Genomic DNA, 21,105 nt, shown 5'->3' on the forward strand with positions numbered 1-21,105 from the left:
CTTTCCAGGAGTCAACACTTCTACTAGACAAAACTCCGATCTCTCTCTAGGAAGAAAATTAATCACCAAAGTTATCATTACATTTTTATTGTTCCTGAACATTGCTGGAAGCCAGGAAGGAGGCAACAAGTTTTTTTTTAAACTATAATATACTTGCAAATACTACGCACCCACCCGAAATAGGTACCCAGTGGGGTCACATCATTCGCATCGCCCTAACCTGCTCAAGGTTCATGTGACCTCAGTGACAGAGTCACAGTGACTGGATCACTGTTGCTCCAGGGTGTGCTGCTTTGTAGGCCTGCCCGCAAGACTGGAGATGAACTTCAGTATGGATTGTGGTGGACAGGTTAAAGGCTCATGAAGGCTGAACCCGGTTCCCCAGTTCCAAATTTGACAGCTCTGGCCATAGTGCCACATCCTCTCCCCCACTGAACACCATACTGCCCCACTGAGAGAAACTCACACTGCCTTCAGCTACAACCTAATTGTGACTGCTATAAGCACTTGGATGTGGCTTAATTCAAATTATGCACTTGATAAGAGTGATATGCTGCCTAAGAAAAAAAGCAAACACTCATAGGGAATGCAAGATTAATTAAATCATGTGAAATGTAAGCAGAAACAACATGGTTACTTTAACAATCTCTCACTCACTATTCAGAAATCAGCACATGGTTTTACCTGAAAAGTTAAGGACATGACTACAGAGCTCTGAAGGGAACCGTTTCAATGTCCATTGCTTATATCCTTACAAAACGTAAGCAGTATGGTTTAAAAAGACCACATCCATAAACACAGAGCCATGGTACAAATTTTGTTTTCCAATCCACCCATCAACCAGGTATTGCAGTACTTCCAGGAATGGTAAACTTCCCCACCTGGGGCCAACAATGCTGTTCAAAGAAAGACAAGAAAAAAAAGTAGGGCTTCACTGGCAAACTCTGTAAAGTGAGACTGATGTATTTGGATGTGAATAAAACCAATCTGGCCACTTTGCAACCACTCTGTCTTGCTTTATTTAGTTATGTATTTATTTTTCATATTTAAAACCTTCTATTTCTCCCCTTCACGCTGCACTTTGGAATAGAAAAATGTCAGAAAAAGGGCATTTCCCGCAAGAGTGTTTTTCTTTTTTAGATCCATTTCACAGGGAAGCAACTAAATGAAAGAAGGAAAGAGAGGTTGAGAACCGTTTCTTCAAGTCACGCTTTTCAGTACGTGAGGAGCAAAACAGAAAGAGAGGGAATAATAGGAAGAGAGGAGGGGGCAGCTGCCAGCACAAAAAAAAGAGGACATTGTCCGAGTCCTATACATTCTCTGAACGTCCACAAAAGCAAGCCGAGCCTTATCTGAATGCCTTTGTTATTTCGGCCATCCTGGGACACCGTTTCGAAAAGAAGAAGTAGGGGAATGGAATCTTTTTAATAAAAGAAGTAGGGGCACCCTGAGCCCTTCCGATCTCGTTTGTGTAGCTTTGAACAAATGGCCTTGTCCTAGACAGAAGATAAACTTAAGTATCCTCGCTCACAGTTCTGCTCAAGAGACTTTGAGGGCCTCTACCCTAGAGGCTCTGGAGTCAGCAGCACCCCTCTGAAAACGTTTAGCTGCAACTTTAACTTTTTTTTAGCTCAGTCTTACTCTAACCTCACTCCATTGTCTCTATGGCACTCCAGGGGTGGGTAATGCAGCAGTCACCAGCAGGCAATTTGCCCAGCACTGCCACCCAGAATTACTCCTCACAAGAGTGCGTAGCGGTGAAGCGCGTGACGCGTCACTGCTACATTCTGATAGCGAGAAGCGAGGGCTGGCTAAAATGATGCCCAGGGCTGTCATTGGGTAGCGCTCGCGAGCCTCATAAGATTGACGGCCCTGGCTAGGACGGACCAACAACATTCCACAACAAGCACAATGGTCGCGGTGGCAATCGGCAGCACAGCACTGCAGGCACAGTTTAAAAGTGTTGTAAAATATCTGCTCCCTTTGTATACACAACAGTAGATCAAAGGCCGTGATGTACGGACAGCTACAGCGTTTACAGTACACGTTAGACAATATCCTATCAAATGCCTAAGCACCAAAGTTACAGCAGCTGTAAGGCTAAACTAGGATCAACACTAGACACAAACCTAGGTCTTGGACTAGAAGCCTGGAGTAGACCCGCATGGCTCCCCACATACTGTTGCAGCACACCTATGACAGTGACAGACATTTTATGTGATTACAGTACATCACATTTATCACGCTTTTTATCATGCTTTTTGCATGGAGAAGTACTCTTTGCTTTTGAAATGTCTGGCTTGATGGTATCACTTCCGGGTTTCCAGCTGGATGGGCACACTTCTCCAAACTTGTCAGTGTGCTGGAACGCCTGCACCAAACGCAGAGTTTTGTCCACAGATCGGCCGACGGGCAGGTCATTGATGGTGATCTGACACAGGATCCCCTTGCCATCGATGATGAAGAGCCCTCTGAAAGAGATCCCTTCATCCTCTTTCAAAACCCCATGGTCTTGTGAAATGGTGCGCTTGGTTTCAGCCACCAATGGGATGTTCATGGAGCCCAGTCCGCCTTGTTTCCGCGAGGTGTTGGTCCAAGCCAGGTGACAGAAGTGAGAGTCCACAGAGGCGACAATCAGCTCACAGTTGATCTTTCGCAGTGATCTCCTCCGTGCGGTCACTGAATGCAATGATCTATGTGGGGCAAACAAAGGTGAAGTCCAAAGGGTAGAAGAAAAAATCAGGTACTTTCCTCTGTAGTCCGTAAGCTTGATGTCTTTGACCTCGCCGCCAGGCATGACGGCTGTAGCCTGGAATTCAGGGACAAATTTCCCAATTTGTACCTTGCCTGCAGAAATCTTGCTATGCACCTCGGCTCCTGCTCTCCATGCGGTCTTTGCTTCTTGAGGATCCTGTCACCGGGTTGCCGGGCAGCCGGCCAAGCTCAGCTTTATAGGGAAGCAGATCTCCACTGCAGGAGCAGTTACAACTGACAAGCAGGTCAGGTGTCCTTTCCTGCTTGCTTGTTGAGCTTTCAAACGGGGCTGTGCAGCACTGGTGGCCCGTTGGGGCGGCCTTTATAATTTATTTGGGGACACTGACACACTACTGTGACTAACAGTAGTGTCAGTGAGTGTCTCCCCAAAAATTATAAAGCCCGCCGCAACGGGGCACCAATGCTGCGCCGCCGCCACAAAAATAGTGCCGCCTGGGGCGGACCGCCACCACCGCCTCCCCCTAGCTACGCCACTGACTGTAACACAAACATTTGCACTGATTCCAGGACAGTGATAGTTGGAGTTGACTGATATCCATTATGCCGAGTTATCACAGCATCAGGCACAGTATTGAAAAAATATAATGGGCCAGATTCACAAAATATTTTCTCCAATTTACTCTTATAGTACTTCTCACTTGCTTTAGAATTCCAGAAGTAAGCCAAAAATATTTCAGGTTAACTCCTGCCTTACTCCTGGATTTCAGGAGTAATTCAGAACTACTACTCTGACTCTCCCCCTCCAAAAACCCTTTTTACTCAACCAAAAGCCTCCTCCTACTGCTATGACCGAAAAAAGAAATCCTTCACTCTTCTTTCCCTCCACTATCCTTTTCAATCGAAATAACAGACTAACATGTTCACTTCTCTAATTCCATGTTCCACTATACTAATTCACCACTAATCCTTTCTGGGTTCCAGAGTAGCGTGCTACTCGTCAACAAAGCATTTTAACACCTCATCAGGGTTACAAGCGCTATATAAATGCAAACCTTTTTTCCTTTTTTACCCCTCCTCAACCCTTCTCAATCCAAATAACTGACCAACATATCCACCACTCAAATTACTTCATATTTCAATATACTATTTTTGAACACTAACCCTTTATGGGTTCCAGAGTAGCCTGCTACTCGCCAGAAAAGCGCTTCAACACCCCATCAGGGGTAACAGGCGTTATATGAATGCAAACCTTTCTTTCCCTTCTATCCCTCCGCTATCCTTCTCACTCCAAATAACTGACTAATATCAACCACTCAAATTACTTTCATATTTCACCATACTAATTCACCACTAATCCTTTATGGGTTTCCGGAGTAGCGTGCTATTTGGCAAAAAAAGCACTTCAACACCCCATCAGGGGTTAGAAGCGCTATATAAATACAAACCTTCTTTCCTCTTCTATCCTTCCGAATCCAAATACCTGACTAACATATCCACCACTTAAAATTTACTTGCATGTTTCACTATACTAATTCAACACTAATCCTCTATGGGACCCGGAGTAGCATGCTACTCACTGAAAAAGTGCTTTGATGCCTCGTCAGGGGTAGTAAGCGCTATACAAATGCAATTACAATACAATACAATACAAGAGTAAGATTACTCATGGCAAAATCGTTGTGAATCAGTTTCAATGGTTTGAATACATAAAGGTACGAAGTTACTCATGTAATCTACTCATAGGTTTGTGAAGAGCATTTTGTGGTACTATTGTAATACTACTAAAGAACTATAAAATGCAGATTGTGAATAGGCCCCTAAGTTTCTAAATCTGTTTTATGAAAATGTTGATCTAGGTTCCATAGTATTCATGTCTGTGCAAATCTATTCAGTTACAATATGTTTCAAAATGCGTAGCTGCAATAATTGTAATATATGATTTGTGATGCGATTCTCAATAATTTTATACACATTGCTCATATGTAACGGACCCCCCATCCTCCCTATTTGCAACATAACACAGAAGCTATATCTGGCTCTCCCCACTGTTTTCCCCTAGCATGCCTACCTGCCTGCCCACTGTCACTTGCTGTCTCCTGATGAGTGGCCTATAGTGCTCTGAAATCCACCCGTGCACCTTTTTCTTTAAACACAGTATGCTCTAAAGTTGAATCAATGTTGTCAATGTCCTGCCAATCCCCAGCCTCTCCCTGAGACTGTGTGACATGGAACTGACTATCATCCCCATAGGACCCATTGCTAATGTCCCCCTCATCCACATTATCCTGCTTGCCCACACATGCAGCCAGTAGCATCGAAGTGTGAGGAAATTCAGTTTATTACATGGTGAGGTGTGCAACCTCACAGTTGCAGTCCATCCTTTAGTGCAGCCTCTCGTTGCCAAGTTCAGGGAACAGCAGGGCTGTCCTTCTTTGGTTTGGTCATCTCTCCAGTACAGCTGTGATCTGAGGTCTGGTTGCCAAGGGTGCCACTTTTAATGTTCACAGCTTGCCCTCGGGGATGCGGTAACTACTAGTCAATGGATATGCAGCACCCTGCCTTAGGGATCGTCTAGGTTGACATATACATTTTAAAAAGGGAGATCTATACTTTGTCATTAGTTTAAACGGCAAAGTTGAGTTAGCAGTTTAAAAGGGCTCTATCAATCTGCAGTAGCAGTCTGGGCGACATGTTGTACTTTGTCCCACTCATAGTGACACAATCAGTGCAGCAGTCCAAGTTCAAATTCAAGTTCGGGAATTTGTATAGCGCACTACTCACCCAGAGGGTCTCAAGGTGCTTGAGGGAGGGTGTGTGCATTACTTATCGAATAGCCAGGTTTTCAGCTGCTTTCTGAAGGAGAGGTGGTTCTGTGTAAGGCGGAGGTGAGCGGGGAGAGAATTCCAGGTTTTGGCCGCTAAGTAGGAGAAGGATCTTCCTCCCATGGTGGATCTATAATTGCGCGGAATTGCGGCGAGGGCTTGATTGGATGATCGTAGTTGGAGGGTGGGTGTGTAGAAGGACAGTCGTGTGCTGAGGCATTCGGGTCCTAGGTCGTAGAGGGCTTTGTGTGCGTGGGTGAGGAGACGGAACGTTATTCTCTTGTTGACGGGGAGCCAGTGGAGGTCTTTCAGGTGACCGGAAATGTGAGCTTGACGGGGGATGTCCAATATGAGTCTGGCTGAGGCGTTTTGGATGCGTTGGAGTTTTTTCTGTAGTTTGGCTGTGGTTCCGGCGTAGAGGGTATTTCCATAATCCAGTTGGCTTGTGACCAGTGCGTGGGTGACTGTCTTTCTTGTTTCGGGGGGGATCCAACGGAATGTTTTTTTGAGCATGCGAAGGATGTTGAAGCATGAAGATGAGACGGCGTTGACTTGTCTGGTCATCGAGAGGTAGGAGTCTAGGATGAAGCCCAGGTTACGTGCGTGATCTGTAGGTATGGGTGCTGTACCCAGGGCCGGAGGCCACCAAGAGTCATCCCAGGCAGAGGGGGATGATCCTAAGATGAGGACTTCCGTTTTGTCTGAGTTTAGTTTTAAACGGCTGTTCTTCATCCATTCGGCTACTTCTTTCATTCCTTCATGAAGATTGGTTTTGGCGGTGTTTGGGTCTTTGGTGAGGGAGAGGATCAGCTGGGTGTCGTCTGCATAGGAGATGATGTTGAGGTTGTGTTGTCGTGCGATGGATGCGAGGGGGCTCATGTAAACGTTGAAGAGGGTGGGACTGAGTGATGATCCTTGTGGTACGCCGCAGATGACTTCGGTGGCGTCTGATTTGAATGGGGGGAGGCGGACTCTCTGGGTTCTCCCGGCGAGGAACGAGATTATCCAGTCCAGAGCTTTTCCTTGTATTCCGATGTTGCTGAGGCGTTGTATGAGGGTTCTATGGCAGACTGTGTCGAAGGCGGCAGAGAGGTCAAGTAGGATGAGGGCAACTGTTTCTCCATTGTCCAGTAGCGTTCGGATGTCGTCTGTAGCTGCGATGAGGGCGGTTTCGGTGCTGTGTTTGGCTCAGAAGCCGGATTGTGAGGGGTCGAGGGAATTGTTGGATTCAAGGAAGGCGGCGAGCTTACTATTAACGGCTTTCTCAATGACTTTGGCAGGGAATGGGAGGAGTGAGATGGGGCGGTAGTTCTTAAGTTCAGAGGGGTCTGCTGTGGGTTTCTTCAGAAGGGCGCTGAGTTCGGCATGTTTCCAGCTTTCTGGGAAGGTAGCAGAGTTGAAGGAACAGTTGATGACATCGCGGAGATGGGGTGCGATGATGGAGTCTGCTTTGTTGAAAATGTGGTGGGGACATGGGTCGGTTGGCGATCCTGAGTGGATGGAGTTCATCAGGCGTATGGTGTCTTCAGTGGTGATTGGGTTCCAGGCGCAAAGGTTGTGATGGTGCTGTTTAGGTTCGGAGGTGGGTGGAGTGGACTGTTCTTCGGACTGGTTTTCAAAGCTGTTATGTATGTCGGCGATTTTGTTGTAGAAGAAAGAGTCGCAGAGGTCTTGGGAGGGAGTGATGTCGTTGGTGCCGGCGGTGGGGTTGGTAAATTCTTTGACGATGTTGAATAATTCCTTGCTGTTTTGGGTGTTGTTGTCGAGTCGATCCTTGAATGCTGATTTCTTGGTGGATCGGATCAATTGGTGGTGTTTGCGGGTGGCGTCCTTGAGGGTGGCCAGGTTGTTAGTGGTTGGGTTTTTTCTCCAGGTTTTCTCGAGGGTACAACATAACTTCTTGGATTTCTTAAGGTCATCATTGAACCAGGGGGCCTTTTTGCTACCTTGTTTGGTCTGGTGGTTTTTCAAGGGTGCTAATTCGTCAGCGTTGTGGGTGATCCATTGTGTGAGTTTGGTGGCAGCTTGGTTTGGGTCCGGTGATACGGCGGGGGGTTGTGGTTAAGCGATGTGAAGAGTTGGTCGGTGGTGATTTTGTTCCAGTTTCTTCGAGGAATAGGTTGTGGTGGGATGTGGGTCGTGGTCTTTTTGTAGCTGAAGTGAACGCAGCTGTGGTCCGTCCAATGGAGAGCTGTGGTGTGATCGAAGGAGAGGTGTTTGCTGGAGGGGAAGATAGGGTCGAGCGTGTGTCCGGCTAAGTGGGTGGGGGTGTCAACAAGTTGTTTGAGTCCGAGATTGGCCAGGTTGTCCAGAAGGGTGGTGGTGTTGCTGCCGTTATTCTTTTCCAGGTGGAAGTTGAGGTCTCCCAGTAGAATGTAGTTCTCGGAGGTGAGGGCATGTGGGCTGATGAAGTCAGTGATGTCTTCGTTGAATTGTGTGCGGGTTCCTGGTGGTCTGTAGATGAAGGTGCCTCTAAGTGTGGTCCTGGGTCGGTGTGGATCTGGAAGTGAAGGTGTTCGGCGGTCGCGAGGTTATCGTCGGAGCTGGTCGTGATTCGGATGGTGTTTTTATGGGCGATGGCGATGCCTCCTCCTGTTTGGTTGGTGCGGTCTTTCGGATGATCTTGTAAGCGTCCGGGATGGCTATGGCGATATCGGGCGCTGATGATGCGTTCATCCAGGTTTCTGTCAGGAAGGCGACGTCCGGTGATGTAGTGTCGAGTAGGTCCCAGAGTTCAGTGGAGTGTTTGTGGACCGAGCGGGTGTTCAGCAGGATGCACTTCAGGTGGTTAGAGTCAGAGCTGTGTTTGGAGGAGGAGGATTTGGTGTGGGTCTTGATGCAGGCGAACTTGCAGGCGTGGCAGGCGAATGGTCCGTGGGTGTGTCCTGAGGTAGCTACGCAGCAATGTGGGGTGCGTCCGGGGTTGAGGGCAAGGAGAGTAGCGGCGTCATACGTTAAGCGAGTAGAGTGGGTATTGCGAGGACCAGGGGGTCTGGCGCTGGGCGCGGTCCAGGCACGGACGGGCGTAGACGGGCTTACCTTTGGCGCACCTTTGGCGCGCATGGGGCGCGACCGCTGTGCGTGAACGCTGCGCATAAGTGCATCTGTCATTAGAGGGTAGCGGAGGGGGGAGGGGCGAGGGAGGAGCAGCTGGGAGGCGGTAGCGGGGTGGAGGTCCGGGCAGGGAGGCAAAACAACAAATAACAAAATGGCTGCAGGCCAAAAGCAAAACTGGATAGGGGCAAAACCTTAAATAAACGCAAAGGCACAAATCAAGATACAACTTTAAATTAACGCTAAATTAGCGCTATGCACAACTGAAATATTCAGCCAAGGCAGGCAAGCACAATACAATGCTGATGAGTGTGCGCTTTCGAGATGTAGCGCTGCTATAAATATTTAGAGAGAACAGCAGACAGGCACTAATGTGCGTTATACAATTTAAGCGCTATGATAAATGACTTAAAGGTAAACAGGCAGCAGTGGGAGTAGGAGCAATGCGATTATGTTAATTTTGCAGTTTAAAGCGCTACGATACCACAGCAGTGCGGGGAGCTGCGTGGGGAGCGACCGCTTCCGAAGACTTCAGGGCGGCCACAGCTTAACTGCAGGAAGGTAGAACCTACAGTATTAGTGGGAGGGAGGAGCAGCTGGGAGGCGGTAGCGGGGTGGAGGTCCGGGCAGGGAGGCACAACAACAAATAACAAAATGGCTGCAGGCCAAAAGCGAAACTGGATAGGGGCAAAACCTTAAATGAAAGCAAAGGCACAAATCAAGATACAACTTTAAATTAACGCTAAATTAGCGCTATGCACAACTGAAATATTCAGCCAAGGCAGGCAAGCACAATACAATGCTGATGAGTGTGCGCCTTCGAGATGTAGCGCTGCTATAAATATTTAGAGAGAACAGCAGACAGGCACTAATGCTCGTTATACAATTTAAGCGCTACGATAAATGACTTAAAGGTAAACAGGCAGCAGTGGGAGTAGGAGCAATGCGATTATGTTAATTTTGCAGTTTAAAGCGCTACAATACCACAGCAGTGCGGGGAGCTGCGCGGGGAGCGACCGCTTCCAAAGACTTCAGGGCGGCCACAGCTTAACTGCAGGAAGGTAGAGCCTACAGTATTAGTGGGAGGGAGGAGCAGCTGGGAGGCGGTAGCGGGGTGGAGGTCCGGGCAGGGAGGCATAACAACAAATAACAAAATGGCTGCAGGCCAAAAGCGAAACTGGATAGGGGCAAAACCTTAAATAAACGCAAAGGCACAAATCAAGATACAACTTTAAATTAACGCTAAATTAGCGCTATGCACAACTGAAATATTCAGCCAAGGCAGGCAAGCACAATACAATGCTGATGAGTGTGCGCTTTCGAGATGTAGCGCTGCTATAAATATTTAGAGAGAACAGCAGACAGGCACTAATGCGCGTTATACAATTTAAGCGCTATGATAAATGACTTAAAGGTAAACAGGCAGCAGTGGGAGTAGGAGCAATGCGATTATGTTAATTTTGCAGTTTAAAGCGCTATGATACCACAGCAGTGTGGGCAGCTGCGTGGGGAGCGACCGCTTCCGAAGACTTCAGGGCGGCCACAGCTTAACTGCAGGAAGGTAGAGCCTACAGTATTAGTGGGAGGGAGGAGCAGCTGGGAGGCGGTAGCGGGGTGGAAGTCCGGGCAGGGAGGCACAACAACAAATAACAAAATGGCTGCAGGCCAAAAGCGAAACTGGATAGGGGCAAAACCTTAAATAAACACAAAGGCACAAATCAAGATACAACTTTAAATTAACGCTAAATTAGCACTATGCACAACTGAAATATTCAGCCAAGGCAGGCAAGCACAATACAATGCTGATGAGTGTGCGCTTTCGAGATGTAGCGCTGCTATAATTGTTTAGAGAGAACAGCAGACAGGCACTAATGCGCGTTATACAATTTAAGCGCTACGATAAAGGACTTAAAGGTAAACAGGCAGCAGTGGGAGTAGGAGCAATGCGATTATGTTAATTTTGCAGTTTAAAGCACTACGATACCACAGCAGTGTGGGGAGCTGCGTGAGGAGCGACCGCTTCCGAAGACTTCAGGGCGGCCACAGCTTAACTGCAGGAAGGTAGAGCCTACAGTATTAGTGGGAGGGAGGAGCAGCTGGGAGGCGGTAGCGGGGTGGAGGTCCGGGCAGGGAGGCACAACAACAAATAACAAAATGGCTGCAGGCCAAAAGCGAAACTGTATAGGGGCAAAACCTTAATTACACGCAAAGGCACAAATCAAGATACAACTTTAAATTAACGCTAAATTAGCACTATGCACAACTGAAATATTCAGCCAAGGCAGGCAAGCACAATACAATGCTGATGAGTGTACGCTTTCGAGAAGTAGCGCTGCTATAAATATTTAGAGAGAACAGCAGACAGGCAATAATGCACGTTATACAATTTAAGCGCTACAATAAATGACTTAAAGGTAAACAGGCAGCAGTGGGAGTAGGAGCAATGCGATTATATTAATTTTGCAGTTTAAAGCGCTACGATACCACAGCAGTGCGGGGAGCTGCGTGGGGAGCGACCGCTTCCGAAGACTTCAGGGCGGCCACAGCTTAACTGCAGGAAGGAAGAGCCTACAGTATTAGTGGGAGGGAGGAGCAGCTGGGAGGCGGTAGCGGGGTGGAGGTCCGGGCAGGGAGGCACAACAACAAATAACAAAATGGCTGCAGGCCAAAAGCAAAACTGGATAGGGGCAAAACCTTAAATAAACGCACAGGCACAAATCAAGATACAACTTTAAATTAACGCTAAATTAGCGCTATGCACTTTAAATTACAGGGCCTGGGTACCCCATGTACCATATACTAGGGACTTATAAGTTAATTAACTTATGCCAAATGGGTATAAGGCAATCAAACATACACTTTTGCAGGTCAGAGAACTGCACTGAATTCTGATTTGCAGGCCTCAGTGCACTCTGAGTAAAATGCATCAGTCAAGTCAAGTCAAGTTCTAAGCAAGTTTATGTAGACCAGTGGTCTTTAAACGTTCTTAAAACTACATTAACACAAATGATAAATTACAATTCTTAAACATCATAAATATTTCAAGTGAAAAACACTCAATTGTCCTATCCACAATACAAATACACAGATCACCTAAAACTATAAAACAATCTTTCAGCTATATTCACTTTTGAGTAATTCTTTAAGTTTTTGAATAAACTTCCCTATGGCACAGGCTATGTCCAAGGTACTCATTTCTGTTAAAAGGTTTATTACCAGGCCTCTATTTATTACATCGTACTTTTTAAAAATTGGGCGCAAAAGTTCTTTTTGTATATCTACAACCTTCAGACAATCTAGTACTATATGTAAAATGTCACAAGTTTTTCCCAAGCAGCAGCCACACTTACCCTTATTATCAATCATAAATATTTTTACTGCGCTATTGACGTAGCAAAGGTTAACCCCAATTCTTAACCTTAATATTTCCCTTCTTAACCAGCTGCAGGGTAACCTATCAATGTAGGGGAACTGTTGTTCGTTTTGCCATGCAGTGGCCATAAAACGCACAGAACTTTTCTGTCAGAGATAATCTTGGTCCTGTGCTCGGGAAATCTCATTTCCCCGGGCCCTAAGTTCTCTCTTATCTACCTCAATTTGGAGGGTCTGGAGGCACATCTTAACCCTCAGTATGCAACACACCTTACTAATGATAGCTCTTATGCATTTTGCCCATGTTAGCTCACTCTTTAATATCTCGTTTCTGCACCATTTTGAAATGTTTAAATCTTCACCCATTTCCTGGCGCTGCCAGAAACGTAATAAGGTCATACAAACTGATATGCTCCATGAGGTGGTTCCCAGTTCTAATCTCACCGCCTGGACCATTGAAGACTTAGGCAATGAGAATACATTTTTTAGGGTTTTACCCTCCTCAATGTCCCAACTGTTTTTATCACTCAAATAAATCAATTCAGCACCATATAGGAATTGTGGTGGTACCATTGCTATGTAGGCTTTTAGGACCGGTCTATCCAACATTTCACCATAAACCCCATTAAATTTTTTCAATCCACTGACGGATGCTGATGTCCTGAGCTTTAAATCGTCAAGGTGGGTGCGCCAATGCAGACTTTTCTCGAACCACATCCCCAGGTACCTGTATTCAGCTACCTTTTCCAACTACTCAGAACCCAGAAACCATGTAAATCCTATTTTCCTCCTACTAAAGCATAGACTCTTTGTCTTGTCCATATTGACCACAAGTTTATTTACACCACAGTGTTCAATAAACCTATTTAGCTTTCTTTGTAGGCCAATCCCTGTTTGGTCAATTATAACAAGATCGTCCGCATATAATAGACATGAGATATGTTTCTCATCCAGCTTAGGACTTACCCCCTTCATTACCTAGGATTCAGGGTAGGTCTGCAATAAATAAGGAAACAAGCAGGGGGCCAATGCGCATCCCTGCCTCAACCCATTACCAATCTAAATTTTCTGGGATAAGCTCCCCTCTACATCTACAATTATCTGGGCCCAGTTATCGGTATGAAGTGCTTGGATCAACCCTAACAAATCCACAGCAACTCACGGTCCACTAGGTCAAATGCTGCGCGGAAGTCCACAAAGCAGCAGAACAAACTTCCCCTCTGCTCTATCGACTTCCGCGCAATAGACCAAAGTGCAAAGCAGTGGTCAATCCTTAAGTGTCCCTCTTTAAACCCCCCCTGTTGCGTGGGTACAATTTGATTTACTTTGGCCCAGTCCTTAAGCCTTTCCAAAATTACTTTGGCAAAGACTTTTTCACCTATGTCAAGCAGGTTTATTAATCTGTAGTTTTTCACGTTTTTTGAATCTCCTTTTTTAGGGATTGGTCTTAATATTGCTCCTCTCCAATTACCTGGGATAATGCCTGTATTAAGAATCCCCAGGAACATTTTTGCAAAAAACTCAGCCCACCACTCAGGCCTTGATTTTAAAATCACTGAGAACAAATTGTCTGGGCCTGCTGCACGGGTTAGATTCAAGCTTGATTTAACTTTTCTAATATAACTGGGGGTAAAATACTCCTTTATTTCCTCCCTCACTCCCGGCTAAGATCGTGTTCTCACTTTCTCCACCAACTGCCACTTTCCATAGATTTCCCCCAGATAGCACACCCAATCCTCTGCAGGAACAGCACAAAGCATAGACCCTAAGGTTTTACCAGAACTGTCTTGGACCAGTTTCCAAAAGCCTTTCACATCTTTGAACTCTATAACAGTTAGCATATTTGCCCAACAACTATCTCTATAGGTTCTTTTTGTATCCCTAATAATCATTTTATATTTTCTCCTTAGTTTCAAGAGAGTGTGGTCCAAATCAGCATTGTATTTTACTCTTAGTTTTCTTTCCCTGTGTCTAATACTTGCTTTTACTTTACGACATTCGTCATCAAACCAGGGTCATTCTTTACTATGGGCTCTGTTTTTACTTCCTAACCCAGATTGACCCAATCTCATTTCCACCCTTAAACATTCCACCAATTGTTTTATTGTGTTTTCAAACCAGTTGTTAGAAATGGGATTTCTGGTTGGCTGAGGCTTGCGCCAAAGCCAGGCAGAAAACACTACTCTAGTCAGGGCAAGGGAGTTACACGCCAAGAATAACCCCTGCTCACCCCCTTGGCAACGTGACATGAGCAGTAAGGCTTATCCCGGAGGCAATGTGTAAAGCATCTGTGCACGCACCCACCAGCAACAACATCCCAGGCCCCCCACAAAAGGAACTCCACACAAGGTTATATCAGAAATAGCCTTTGTATTCTCAAAACACATCAGATAGTAATCACACAATATACGTTGTGCCAATTGGCATGGGCAATATTTACAAGGGATTATTTACACATGACAGGGCCACGTAGGCCACTGTCAGAATCAGCACTTGGTAAAGAAATAGTATCAGAATATAAGTGAACTTAGAACACAGACAGTAATCACTGGCAGACACTATACTCCGTATCATCCTGAAATATAAATCCTAACAGGCACAATATCCCACAAGTCTAAATACATTAGACCCTAACCACATAAGTAAGAATTACACTAGGGGCATAAATCACACAGGGAAGTATAATCTCCCTAACACAAACCTAAACAGGTAAAACAACCTCCTATGCATAAACCATATCTAGTGGTATGAAACAGGGTGCGCAAAACATACTATACACAATACATTTCCTAGCACCCAATAGCATTAGTACATAAATCACATTAGGGCCTGGCGCCCTATAAAAGTAACCATCCCTCTGGCCAACTGGCCATCTAAAAAGGGGCTCAAATGCCCTAGGTCCAGAGAGTCAGGGCCGCTGCCTAGGCAGCGAAAGTCAAGGTTTCGCCACTGCGCGAAAACCTAAACATTGCAGCTGCCCACTACTGGCTGGGCAGCTGAGAACAATGAACTGGAGGCCTAAACGCTGCAGCTGGCTCTAAGTGCTGCGCAGCTGTGGAAGGCCAAGGTAGGGCGAAGGAGTGCATCTCACTCCTAGGTTCAAAAGCACAGGTCCCCTGAAAGAAAGAGCCTAAACGGTGCAGCTGCCCACTACTTGCTGGGCAGCTGTGAAAGTAAAAATTGCGGCATGGGCTCTGGCTGGCCCTTAGAACAACACTGCGCCACAGGTTGGAGCCACACGGGGCTCAGTAACTCAATAAGGTACCCCTGGGAGTCACCTGGCTCCGAAAACAACTGGGGCTTCATTGGAGCTCTCAGGCTCTAGGGATAGTGAGGCAAAAGTGTGGGCACGAACATGGGCCCCTCTGGAACCCTTTAAGAAATAAATGCCCCACTGGAGCACATGGGCTCCTAGAACAACTCTGCGCCTCTTGGGGAGCGCCCTGGTGCTTTACACCCTTGGACCCATGGTGGAGCCACACGGGGCTTTAAACAACAGATGCCCTCAAGTCCCTCATGGGGACTCTAAGATAACTGGGGGCCTCGTTGGAGCCATCTGGCTCCGAGCACGATTAGCGAAATGTGGGAGCGGCCCTCTGTCAAGCGGGGCCGCTCCGTGCTGCGCAGGAATCACTCGCGCACTCACCCCCCCGGGCAGCTCTACTCGCCGGCTGCTCTCCGGAGGCAGCGGCGGACGCTGTCTTCTGTTGGCAGTCTGCCGGGGCTCTCCCTTGCTCATGGGGGCCTCAGCGGACGTCCTCAGGGCAGCGAGCGGGGCTCTCTCTCACCTCATCAGAGCCCCGCCCTCTCTCCGTGCCCGTCTTCACCCGGTCCCCCATCTCGGGACAGGGACTTCCTCTTACCCGCAGCAACCGCGGGGCTCTCTATCCTTCCCATAGGAGCCCCACGACGGCAGGCTGCACTTCCGCTTCTGTCCAGTGGCCCCGCCCACAACCAGGCGGGCCACGGACGCTGCAGCAACATTCGGCACATCAACTGAGGGGTAGGCTCTCTCAGAAAAAAAAGAAACATCGGGGTGGGTACCTGCAATAATTTATATAGGACTCTGGGCAAAGTCGCGGGGTGGGCACCCGTGCAGATAAAGAATTGCATAAGCGGGGTGGCACCCGCAATAGGCAGACAGTGCAGGGAATCCCTACGCTGGGTAATACGTGCCAAGCTCCCAGGCTCAAAATAAAGTGCTCACGAGGCCCTGGAGCAAGTACCACCCAGTCTAACAGGGTAACTGGAGAAAAAGGGGCCCAAGAAGTCCTGAACATCAAAGATGGAGCACAACACCTCCCAGCAAAGAAAGGTTTTCCAAGCATCCAGGGGCTGGGCAGGGCCCAGGGAGGCAAGCCTTCCTCTGGGCCCCAGCAGCAGCACGCCCCTGGTAGATTCAAGTCAGGAACAAGAACATTTTTTATGGGTTCTCAGCCCCTTTTTATACAGACATTTCCTTCATCTCCAAAGGTACAGGCAAGGGGCGAACCAGATGCAATTGGTTCTGGAGCACTTTGTTTTGCTCAGCCCCTCTCCCTATTCACAGGACAGACCAGGGACATCAGAAACACCACAGGGGGTGGAGCCAGCATTGTGGAGGGAAGGCCCATCCCTATTCAGGTCCCAGGTGCACTCCTCCCTCCCATCAACATGCAGATCCCCCCATTCACCAACGGGCAGACCCATCCTGACTCCTGGAGCAAGGCACACCAGCCAGCTCCAGCCAATCACAAGCCAGACAGTCAATTCACATTCACTGCACAGACATGCCAACTTCTAAAAGTGGCACTTCTACACTAGACACATTAAATCTGCGCACACCATTGCACAGCTTTTAATCTCACAAGTTCTCACATACCAAACTCGCCCCTGCACTCCTCACACATTAGGAACTACCATGGACACACATATTCCCCATGCATTCCTATGGGAGGGCAGGTAAATCTCACCACACGCACTCAGAGAGCACACGCACTTTACACTGGGCCACAGTGCAAAAGTGCGCAGAGACCAGAAATCACTACCATAATGTCAGAGTTCAAAGCAAGAAGTTCAGGGGTGAACCTGCCAAAAGGGCCAAGTCCAACACCAGTCAATTCCATTATTAGTCCGAATGCTTTCTAGTGGAAGAGTCTGCTGTACGGTGATTAATTTCCCAATAAATTCTTCCGATATACAGGGTGTAAGCCGCCTTGGGTAGTCCACATGTACCTGAAAAGCGATGTCTCCTTGTTTACCCCTTGTTCCGTATAATTCCAGTTCAAGAGGATAGTGGTCACTACCTTCCGCAAGAACCACCTCAAAACACTTAATTAATTTGAAATTCCAGGCATGTATGTACACATAATCAATTGGGCAGGCTTGCTGGCCTATCATGAATGTGAGCTTTGCCGGTTGATCAGTCTCCATTCTTCCATTCACGCATACCAAACCCAAAGAGCCCAATAATTGACCTAAAGACTTATCTTGGGCCGAAATATCTCCCCTAGGGAAGATGGCATCCTCTATATTATATGAGGCTAACAGCTCCTTACACGAAGGATCTATTCCAGCAGATTTAATTTATGATTGAAGTCACCCAGCACAAAGAGTACATCTCTCTGGTACAGTCATCAAGATGCATCAGTCCAAAACCTTTGGGGTGATCATGGTAAAATAGGCATTTCCTTACACTAAGCAATACTGTCCTTTGGTTCCATGGCATACATTATCCTTGAGTACTCTGCCACTGGTGTGGCTGGTGGAATATTATGTCAGAAACTCCCTTCGTAACAGCTGTCACATCATATTATCTACGTCTAGTAGGCCCTGATCAGTTTTACACATAGACAGTGTTCCTACGAACAGAGGTTAAAAGCATGTCAGCAGTGTAAACATTTCCTTTTAACATCACAGCTGCCCCCTTCTGTACGAGATACACTGAAGTGCAATAACTCACACAAACACAAGCACTGACACATACCTCCATCAGTCCGAGCACTAACGTTGCACATGGGCTAAGGTGACACATTTTTGTCTATGGTGTGATGGTTGGTGGCTTGAAGTAACCTGCACCAGGCACAGATTAGACAATACCCACCCTACTGCTCCTTTTAGCTCCTCTAGCTTTGAACCCCAAACCCCAAGAAAATAGTGGAAATCATGTGTCTCCCTTAAACAAGCCCTTGGTTTTGTTTTTGTTTTTGTTCAGCTGTTGTGATCCCAGCAATATGTTTCATCATGAGTGCGGAAGTCACATCTTCCCATTCCGTCATGTCACTTTGTGTTTATGGTGAAGTTTCTGGCACGTCACCCAAGACTGTCTCTGTTGCAGAAGCTTCTGGACAGAGTTTTATTACATGGTATCCAATCTGGTGCTATGTCATCATTCAACTGCATCATTTCTGAATGTACAACTGCTTGCAGAGCAGATGGAATCCATGTGGCTTTCTGCAGAGCACACTGGTATGGCAGGAATTGCAGAAGTCAAACAGGTCCACCTCAAACAAAGAGGTCAGTGCGTATCTTGATGACCTTGGGATACACACATGTGGTTAAAATACCCCTCACACACCAAAAGGGCCCTTGGTGTCATGCTTCATCATCGGGGTCTTCCCGCCCGGCTGCCGGACGGGGCAGTGCTGCGACAAGCGACTACGCTGGAGCACCTTTTTAATTGTGGGTGCTATGTGAGTGAATGGAGTGAGTGTCAGTGGGGTCAGGGGTGATAGGTGAGTGATGTTAAAAAATACCTGGCCTAGTGATACAAAAAACTATTTAATAAGCACTGGCTGGTATTGTTAAAAAAAGGTGGTGTCGGAAAGAGTAAGCGGGTTTATGAGCTTACTTTCCTGTGTGGGTCGACATGTTTCGGGGCGACATGCCCCTTCGTCAGGACCGGGGTAAGAGATCCCCCTGTCACTCACTAGTGTGTCGCCACGGTGGGTCTTATTTTTACCAAAAAAATGAAAATAAAGGGATCAATGTGTATGTATATATATTTTATATTACTAGATACACATCCCTAGCTATGAAGTAAAGTACTCATGTAGTATGCCTAGAAAGACAAAAGCATGGTGTTACTAAAGCGCGGATCCCAAGGCGCTATTTCTAAAGTACCTGTAAGAAAAAAAGGGGGGACAGACATACATATAGCAGTGGTCATGCCTTGAGAGCTCAGAAAAGGATCCAAAATGTTGCTTTGTAAATCACACACACACACAATAATCACACATTATATATAGTTATGATATAGATGGATTGGTTGGAAAATCTGTACATTATTTTCAATACATACTCTTTACGATGAGGACCAGTGCCTCATGGGCCAGCGCTAGATCAGAGGGTATAATAGGGGTCCAACTGCAGGTGGAGAAACAAATAATACAGAGATGCGTATGTAGAGGGTTCAATCTAAGTATTATCGTGGTAAGAATGCTCGAGTAGGTAGCATCCCATATGCCTCTGTCTATTCGTTTTCCCAAACCGGCTATGCCGTACTTACTCAACCCGCAGCCTCGTTGTGCTTCCTCCTCCGTCCGTGGCCACCGTGGAAATGAGGATGGAGGAAGGGGCGGGTGCTTTTATAGCTGAGGTAATTGGTTAATAGGGATTGGTCTGATTGATAGTCGATAGTTAACTAAGGGCACCTGTGCTCAGGAAATGCGCCGAGATCTGGCTGGTGTACTGGCCGTTGTTAAAATGATCGCTGACGCTAGATTTTTGATTATGGCCAGAGCGTGGTATTGCAAGAGGTACATGCCCCGTGATAATGGTCCGGACTTATAATTTAAGAGATTAAGTGGAAGCCAAGTAAAGATCGGGCGTTGCCGCTGGCCGCAGTGTAAGAAGTGTTGCTGAGACGCGCATGCGTCTATCTCAGGTTCAGGTGCGCATGCGCGGAGAACGGGACGAACTCCGCGCATGCGCGTGTGAACCCGAGACGCTGTGAGGCGAGCGCCCCGGGCACTTGTAATGATAGAGGTTGTATCACAAGTTCGTGCAAGGTATGCACAGGGTGTATCGGTGGTCTAGTAAAGACCAATCCATTTATACAAAAACGGGGACTGTTGGGTTAAAAGTTACTATTTGGAAGAATGGAAAAACTTGAAAAAAATAACTATTTGGAAGAAGTGGAAAACTTGAAAAAACAGCACTGATGGGCTGGTAATCAAGGCACTGATAGTCAAGGCTGATGTGGGATGCCCATGTGTCACTTGGTTGCATCATGTTGTTTTTTTGGGTAAAGACACGGGGGGTTGGATGTAAAAGATTTATGCCAAGATAAGGACAACTGATTGGGCAACTATTATGTCAGAGCGCTGGTCAGGGGTTCACATGGGACCAGGGTATATGTAACAGATGTAACAGATTTATGCCAAGATAAGGACAACTGATTGGGCAACTGTTATTTCAGAGCGCTGGTCAGGGGTTCACATGGGACCAGGGTATATCATCGTTAAGGCCAGTGAGGTGTGTGCCCAGCCGATGTACCCAGCGTTGTTCTTTTGTTAGCAGGTTTTTGTCACTTTTGAAGATTTCGATGACTGTCCATTTCAGATCGTGAATACTGTGGCCCATGGTGACATAATGAGTGGCCATCTTTGTCGTAGTTTTTCTGCAGCGCACATTACTGCGATGTTCATTCATACGGATTTTTACTGGTCTGCTTGTCATCCCCACATATTCTTTCCTGCAGGGACACGTGATTAAATAAACCACATTGCGACTATTACAATTCGTAAAGGCGCGTTGTTCCCATGTGGTTTGGTTAGAGAAAGTGATGATGCGACTTTTTTGTGTGTATTGGCAAGATGTACACGTCCCACAAGGGTGGTGGCCTCCTATTTCAGAAAGTCTGGTAGGGGCGTTGGACTCTGTGTTTCTTGGCCTAGTGTGGACCAGTATATCCTTCAGATTTTTGCCTCTTTTGTGTGAGAACATTGGTTTAGGAAAGTCTAGCTTCCCGCAATTTAATATTCTCCAATGTTTATTGACAATTTTTGTGATGTGATTAGAGTTAGTGTTATATGTTGTAACACAAATTGGTCTCTGGTCAGGCTCTTTGGTCTCGGTTTCTTCTAGCAGCGCCTCCCTGTTGTTGTTACGGGCTCGCTTTTGGCCCTTCTTGATAATGCCCTTTGGATAGTTCCTGTTGAGT

The 21,105-nt window shown here is 46.8% G+C and overlaps 1 protein-coding gene and 1 pseudogene across 1 annotated transcript in view; one reads left to right on the forward strand and one right to left on the reverse strand.

Moving 5' to 3' along the window:
• SETD7 (SET domain containing 7, histone lysine methyltransferase) overlaps positions 1–21,105 on the forward strand; it is a 172,631-nt gene that overhangs the window by 43,495 nt on the left and 108,031 nt on the right. The window lies entirely within an intron of this gene.
• Positions 2,222–20,546, reverse strand: LOC147728254 (peroxiredoxin pseudogene; annotated as a pseudogene).

This window comes from Lissotriton vulgaris, chromosome 3_1 (genome assembly GCF_964263255.1).
Source record: "Lissotriton vulgaris chromosome 3_1, aLisVul1.2, whole genome shotgun sequence".
Taxonomy (NCBI): domain Eukaryota; kingdom Metazoa; phylum Chordata; class Amphibia; order Caudata; family Salamandridae; genus Lissotriton; species Lissotriton vulgaris.